The sequence below is a fragment of the Pinus tabuliformis genome, chromosome 1_1, assembly GCF_031772625.1.
Source record: "Pinus tabuliformis cultivar Carrire ecotype Pingquan chromosome 1_1, CPIR1, whole genome shotgun sequence".
Taxonomy (NCBI): Eukaryota; Viridiplantae; Streptophyta; class Pinopsida; order Pinales; family Pinaceae; genus Pinus; species Pinus tabuliformis.
Window position 1 is genome coordinate 702,825,456 of NC_142297.1, and position 8,379 is coordinate 702,833,834.

General features: G+C 34.5%; 3 pseudogenes; all 3 read right to left on the minus strand.

The window, feature by feature from the left end:
* Nucleotides 1-420: 420 nt before the first annotated feature.
* LOC149215447 (large ribosomal subunit protein eL33y pseudogene) lies at nt 421-875 on the minus strand (annotated as a pseudogene).
* A 3,041-nt stretch (nt 876-3,916) lies between these two features.
* LOC149215448 (large ribosomal subunit protein eL33y pseudogene) lies at nt 3,917-4,259 on the minus strand (annotated as a pseudogene).
* A 3,044-nt stretch (nt 4,260-7,303) lies between these two features.
* On the minus strand, nt 7,304-7,642 carry LOC149215449 (large ribosomal subunit protein eL33y pseudogene; annotated as a pseudogene).
* Nucleotides 7,643-8,379: the final 737 nt, after the last annotated feature.

The following is an 8,379-nucleotide window of genomic DNA, read 5'->3' on the forward strand; positions in this document are numbered from 1 at the left end:
GCTCTGCAATTGTCCCTTGAGTCTTTGACTGCTCCACCCTCACTTTGCACTGTATCTCAAGTATTCAAATACCACCAAGCGATTCTCAGAATTGCCCCATCTACTACGAAATGCCCCAAACATTGCTTACTGGGCATCCGATATGATATTAAACGGATTTCAGAGGGAATTTTGATGTTAATTAATTTTGGCAGGAACAAACAAAATAGTTTTTCAGTAAAATTTCAATTTTGATCTATTTTAATGAACTGAAAATTTTAAAGAGTAGTACATAACATGTGCAGATGTCTACACCAAACAACTATCAGTACTCATATTGTCAAAATCATGATTTCATAGTTCTAATGTAGGTAAAAATAAAATAACAAAAGACGCAAATATTCTAGGAAAAAAAAGGTAAATTTGCATCACATCTTCCTGTGAAGGAAAAATGTTCTCATAAATCAACGGCTTCATCAACAATAGGCCTCTCATATCGAAACAAAACTAAAATATGAAACATCCGAGAGTTTGTAGGCCAAGTAGTGACAACAACCTCATATGCTGCTGGGGTACATAAATACTCTCACTCTCCCTCCCATGGACTTTGGTGGAAAATTTGTTCTAAATTTTTCCCTAACAACACCATTGTTACCATGCGGCCTTGTTACTTTGCCCCAAATACACCTGTAATTAGTTCCCCCCTTCTTGGTTTTCACCTTGTAAATATAGGCCATCCTTTTTCCCAGATACCAATCCACTTCCTTTGGTGTATTGACCCCTTCAATTTGAATCAGAGAAGTATTTGGGTACTGGTTTAATTTTGACCTTTTGTAGTCGAGGATGATCCCTTGAACATACAACCTGAGATGATCTCCTTGGCATCCCTTCACCATGTTGATCAAAATGGCTTGGAACATCTATCTCGCAATGTGATGTGAATTAAGTTTTACTTATCAATATCAGCGCTTTCCCTTGAACAAGGGGTAGGAAATAATATTACATTTTGACAGGCACACTATGATTTAATAAATAATAGTGGTCGATGTACGTCGTTGAGCTTTTTTATAGGCATGCAACACAATTTTTTGTAGATGGATATCAAAATATTTCTTTATAAAATTAAATAGGATAATTTTGAGCCATTATAAAGGTTGAAAATTGAATAATCGAAGTCAATTCCAACATCGTATAGTGAAGATAATAATGAAGTGTTTGTTATCTGCGAAAGGGAATTGCAAAGAGTAAACGGAATGGAGATATAAGCTTTAAACCAAATGGTAGGGTTATATGACTAATTGTACATGAAAATATGGTTTCAAGAGAAATTAATGTACGAAGTTTAAAAGATGTTTCTATAGAAGTTATTGAGAAAGAAAACGTTAAAGGCGTTTCATGTAATAAAATTTATTACTTAGGGTGAATATTCATCTATTTTTATGTAATAAGGTGAGTAGATAGACTACTGCTCAAGATCTTCCATATACCTATCTATATATGTAACTATGAATACCTCCCTAGTTAAGAGGGAGTGTTGAAGAATATAACTAGAATCAGTCTTCATAATTGTATATGAGCCATGATGTAATATATTTTTCAAAAGAAAGAAAAATAAAATTTATTGTTAAAACAAATTAACTTATTAAAGCATGGGTTTCATTCTTGGGTCAATGGTTAATAGGTTAAAGCCTCCATTGTAGGGTTCTAAGGTTTATGTCTTGAGTCCTAGTATTTGTGGTCATGTAAGAAACCCTTATTGGGCTTTATCTCTCCAGCAATAAATTTATTTTGATGTAAATTAAGTCATTTAGGAATCCTCGACCAAGTTGGCCTTAGCCTGGACAAGTCGAACTCATAAGGAGACAAAAACAACTATATAAAGACAACAATTCAACCTCATTTAAGGCACATTCTCAACAAGTTTGATTTGCAGTTGTTGGAGAAGAAAAGAGGGTGTGAAATTATTGGAAGAAGGAGAAAAACCCTAGCAAAGAAGAGGAAACCCTATCGAAGAATTTTGGAGACAATTTCTCTCTCTTGTGATTCAAATGTGTGAAATTATGGAGTTGTAGGAGGGCCAAAGTTGTAGGGTTGCAGTAGGGTCGAAATTTTGATGTTGGGAAGCCAAAGTTCTAGGTTATTGTTGGGCTAACTCTGGTCGACAAGAATAGACTACTACGTTTTGCAGAATCATCTTGGAAGATTGATTTGGTGGAGGAGGAAGGTCCCTTGGTCTGTTCTAAGGTCTTGGATTGTCTCAAGTTTGATTTGAATATACTAGTGGAAGAGTTTGAAAGTATTTTCCCCTATAGAGGGGTTTTAGCCATGGATAAGTGCCTATATCTAGTGTCCTTGATATTCATGTTTCAAATTAATGATTTCTTGATGAAAATAAGATAAAAAGTAGAACTTAAAGAAAGCTATTAAGAATACAAGAATATCACAAGTCATTGTCAACACAATTGTTTTTCCTCCTTTTCGATTTTCTAACACTTTCTTGTCTTTTGGACACTAGAAATACTGAGGAAATATTCCTCTGGAATATCTTCTCCTGAATATTTGTTGATACCTCTCTCCAATGATTTCCGTAGCTTTAACTGTGGCATTTCTGAATACCGTTAACTAGGTAGTCGAATTGGTTATAATATAACTAATTACATTTCCATGCCATTCAACTTCTTTTTATAATCTCTTGTTGGAGTCTCAATGACCACGATTACATCTAAACCAATGTCTAATATCATCTTGAATTCATCCATGGAAGTTTGTAGTTCAAAATAAAACTTCCTTAATTAATTAACTTTAACTGGCCACTTTTCCTAAGTTAGACTCAGGAAAAAAACTAAATTATGGTTTAATTAATTTAATTAAGGTTTTTTCTGAGTGATATCTCTCGAAACTATTTATGGGTTTTGGAGGTCTCGTGTTCCTTAGCCTCTTAGAAATCATATGAGACTAGAACACATGTTTTCTACTACCAAAATAAAAAACTAACACTCCCTCTTAGTAAGGAAAGTGTTTTCCAGTAAACCCATTTGTTCTCTGAACTAGATGAACTTGGCCCTACCTAGACCCTTCATGAGTATATTATCCATCTAATGGTCTTTGGGAACATGATGTATCTAAATGAATCCACACTATTGGTGTTTGACATCTATGAAGCCTCTTTCCTTCACATCTTCAAACTGATCTAACTCCTTGTCATTGGAAATCACTACGAAGAAATTATACCATATATCACTGTCCACCATGCTACTACACAAATATGATCTCACAGTGATGATGCATCTATGCTGAATTCATCGCTACACCTATAGCGCTATTCCCTTTGAATATAGACTCCCTCTGAAGCTAGACTCCCTCTAAGTCTCAAATTCTCACTGATCTACTGTGTCATTATAAATGGCTCTGCAATTGTCCCTTGAGTCTTTGACTGCTCCACCCTCACTTTGCACTGTATCTCAAGTATTTAAATACCACCAGGCGATTCTCAGAATTTCCCCATCTACTATGAAATGCCCCAAATAGTTCTTACTGGTCATCCAATATGATATTAAGCGGATTTCAGAGGGAACTTTGATGTTAATTAATTTTGGCAGGAACAAACAAAATGGTTTTTCAATAAAATTTTAGTTTTGATCTATTTTAATGAACTGAACATTTTAAAGAGTAGTACATAACATGTGCAAATGTCTACACCAAACAACTATCAATACTCATATTGTCAAAATCATGATTTCATAGTTCTAATGTAGGTAAAAATAAAATAACAAAAGACCCAAATATTATAGGAAAAAAAAGGTAGATTTGCCTCACATCTTGCTGTGAAGGAAAAATGTTCTCATAAATCAACGGCTTCATCAACAATAGGCCTCTCATATCGAAACAAAACTAAAATATGAAACATCCATGAGTTTTTATGCCGAGTAGTGACAGCAACCTCATATGCTGCTAGGGTACATAAATACTCTCACTCTCCCTCCCATGGACTTTGGTGGAAAATTTGTTCTAAATTTTGCCCTAACAACACCACTGTTACCATGCGGGCTTGTCCCTTTTCCCCAAATACACCTGTACTTAGTTCCCCCCTTCTTGGTTTTCACCTTGTAAATATAGGCCATCCTTTTTCCCAGATACCAATCCACTTCCTTTGGTGTATTGACTCCTTCAATTTGAATTAGAGATTTATTTGGGTACTGGTTTGATTTTGACCTTTTGCAGCCAAGGATGATCCCTCGAACATACAACCTGAGACACTCTCCTTGGTGTCCCTTCACCATGTTGATCAAAATGGCTTGGAACATCTATCTCGCAATGTGATGTGAATTGAGTTTTACTTATCAATATCAGCGCTTTCCCTTGAACAAGGGGTAGGCAATAATATTACATTATGATAGGCACACTATGATTTAATAAATAATAGAGGTTGATGTACGTCGTTGAGCTTTTTTATAGGCATGCAACACAATGTTTTGTAGATGGATATCAAAATCTTTCCTTATAAAATTAAATAGGATAATTTTGAGCCATTATAAAGGTTGAAAATTGAATAATCTAAGTCAAGTCGAACATCGTATAGTGAAGATAAGATTGAAGTGTTCGTTATTTGGAAAAGGGAATTGAAAAGAGTAAATGGAATGGAGATATAAGTTTTAAACCAATTGGTAGGGTTATATGACTAATTGTACATGAAAATATGGTTTAAAGAGAAATTAATGAACGAAGTTTAAAAGATGTTTCTAAAGAAGTTATTGAGAAAGAAAACGTTAAAGGAGTTTCATGTAATAAAATTTATTACTTAGGGTGAATATTCATCTATTTTTATGTAATAAGGTGAACAGATAGACTACTGTGCAAGATAATCCATATACCTATATATATATATGTAACTATGAATACCTCCCTAGTTAAGAGGGAGTGTTGAAGAATATAACTAGTGTCGGTTTTCATAATTGTATTTGAGCCATGATGTAATATATTTTTCAAAAGAAAGAAAAATAAAATCTATTATTAAAGTAAATTAACTTATTAAAGCATGGGTTTCATTCTTGGGTCAATGATTAATAGGTTAAAGCCTCCATTGTAGGGTTCTAAGGTTTATGTCTTGAGTCCTAGTATTTGTGATCATGTAACAAACCCTTATTGGGCTTTATCTCTCCAGCAATAAATTTATTTTGATGTAAATTAAGTCATTTAGGAATCCTCGACCAAGTTGGCCTCAGCCTGGACAGGTCGACCTTATAAGGAGACAAAAACCACTATATAAAGACAACAATTTAACCTCATTTAAGGCACATTCTCAACAAGTTTGATATGCAGTTGTTGGAGAAGAAAAGAGGGTGCAAAATTCTTAGAAGAAGGAGAAAAACCCTAGCAAAGAAGAGGAAACCCTATCGAAGAATTTTGGAGACAATTTTCTCCCTCTTGTGATTCAAATGTGTGAAATTATGGAGTTGTAGGAGTGTCAAAGTTGTAGGGTTGCAGTAGGGTTGAAATCTTGAAGTTGGGAAGCCAAAGTTCCGGGTTGTTGCTCGACTAACTATGGTCGACAAGAATAGACTACTAAATTTTGTAGAATCATCTTGTAAGGTTTACTTGGTGGAGGAGGAAGGTGTGTTGGTCTATTCTAAGGCCTTGGATTGTCTCAAGTTTGATTTGAGTATACTGTGGAATAGTTTGAAAGTATTTTCCCCTATAGAGGTTTTAGCCTTGGATAAGTGCCTATATCTGGTGTCCTTGATATTCATGTTTCAATTTGATGATTTATTGATGAAAATAAGATAAAAAGTAGAAATTAAAGAAAGCTAATAAGAATACAAGAACATCACAAGTCATTGTCAACACAATTGTTTTTCCACCTTTTCGATTTTCTAACACTTTCTTGTCTTTTGGACACTAGAAATACTGAGGAAATATTCCTCTGGAATCTCTTCTCCTAAATATTTGTTGATACCTCTCTCCAATGCTTTCCATAGCTTTAACTGTGACATTATTGAATACCTTTAACTAGGTAGTCGAATTGGTTATAATATAACTAATCCCATTTCCATGCCATTCAACTTGTTGTTATAATCTCTTGTTGGAGTCTCAATGACCATGATTACATCTCAACCAATGTCTAATATCATCTTGAATTCATCCATGGAAGTTTGTAGTTCAAAATAAAACTTCCTTAATTAATTAACGTTAACTAGCCACTTTTCCTAAGTTAGACTCAGGAAAAAAACTAAATTATGGTTTAATTAATTTAATTAAGGTTTTTTCTGAGTGATATCTCTCGAAACTATTTATGGGTTTTGGAGGTCTCGTGTTCCTTAGCCTCTTAGACATCATATGAGACTAGAACACATGTTTTCTACTACCAAAATAAAAAACTAACACTCCCTCTTAGCAAGGAAAGTGTTTTCCACTAAACCCATTTGTTCTCTGAACTAGATGAACTTGGCCCTACCTAGACCCTTCATGAGTATATTATCCATCTAATGGTCCATGGGAACATGATGTATCTGAATTGATCCACACTGTTGGTGTTTGCAATCTGTGAAGCCTCTTTCCTTCACATCGTCAAACTGATCTAACTCCTTGTCGTTGGAAATCACTATGAAGAAATTATACCATATATCACTGTCCACCATGCTACTACACAAATATGATCTTACAGTGATGATGCCTCTCTCCTGAATTCATCGCTACACCTATAACGCTATTCCCTTTGAATCTAGACTCCCTCTGAAGCTAGATTCCCTCTAAGTCTCAAATTCTCATTGATCTACTGTGTCATTATAAATGGCTCTGCAATTGTCCCTTGAGTCTTTGACTGCTCCACCCTCACTTTGCACTGTATCTCAAGTATTTAAATACCACTAGGATATTCTTAGAATTGCCCCATATGCTACGAAATGCCCCAAATAGTGCTTACTAGGCATCCAATATGATATTAAGTGGATTTCAGAGGGAATTTTGATGTTAATTAATTTTGGTAGGAGCAAACAAAATAGTTTTTCAGTAAAATTTCAGTTTTGATCTATTTTAATGAATTCAACATTTTAAAGAGTAGTACATAACATGTGCAAATGTCTACACCAAACAACTATCAGTACTCATATTGTCAAAATCATGATTTCATAGTTCTAATGTAGGTAAAAATAAAATAACAAAAGACCCAAATATTATAGGAAAAAAAGGTAGATTTGCCTCACATCTTGCTGTGAAGGAAAAATGTTCTCATAAATCAACGACTTCATCAACAATAGGCCTCTCATATCGAAACAAAACTAAAATATGAAACATCCATGAGTTTGTAGGCCAAGTAGTGACAATAACCTCATATGTTGCTGGGGCACATAAATACTCTCACTCTCCCTCCCATGGACTTTGGTTGAAAATTTGTTCTAAATTTTTCCCTAAAAACACCACTATTACCATGCGGCCTTGTTACTTTGCCCCAAATACACCTGTACCTAGTTCCCCCCATTTTGGTTTTCGCCTTGTAAATATAAGCCATCCTTTTTCCCAGATACCAATCCACTTCCTTTGGTGTATTGACTCCTTCAATTTGGATCAGAGAAGTATTTGGGTACTGGTTTGATTTTGACCTTTTGTAGTCAAGGATGATCCCTCGAGCATACAACCTGAGACGCTCTCCTTGGTGTCCCTTCACCATGTTGATCAAAATGGCTTGGAACATCTTTCTCGCAATGCGATGTGAATTGAGTTTTACTTATCAATATCAACGCTTTCCCTTGAACAAGGGGTAGGCAATAATATTACATTTTGATAGGCACACTATGATTTAATAAATAATAGAGGTTGATTTACGTCGTTGAGATTTTTTATAGGCATGCAACACAATGTTTTGTAGATGGATATCAAAATATTTCTTTATAAAATTAAATAGGATAATTTTGAGCCATTATAAAGGTTGAAAATTGAATAATCTAAGTCAAGTCCAACATCGTATAGTGAAGATAAGAATGAAGTGTTCGTTTTCCTCAAAAGGGAATTGCAAAGAGTAAATGGAATGGAGATATAAGTTTTAAACCAATTGGTAGGGTTATATGACTAATTGTACATGAAAATATGGTTTAAAGAGAAATTAATGTACGAAGTTTAAAAGATGTTTCTAAAGAAGTTATTGAGAAAGAAAACGTTAAAGGAGTTTCATGTAATAAAATTTATTACTTAGGGTGAATATTCATCTATTTTTATTTAATAAGGTGAACATATGGACTACTGCACAAACTCTTCTTCCAGTTGCTGCTGCTCCTCTTCCTCCACCTCGCCCCGGCACAAGCAACATTAAAATGCATGGAAAAAACAAAATAGTTACTAGTGCGTGGGTTCCTGTATCAAATATGGTAGAAGAATAAGTGAAGAATCCAACTCAATCGTTTCTTCTCA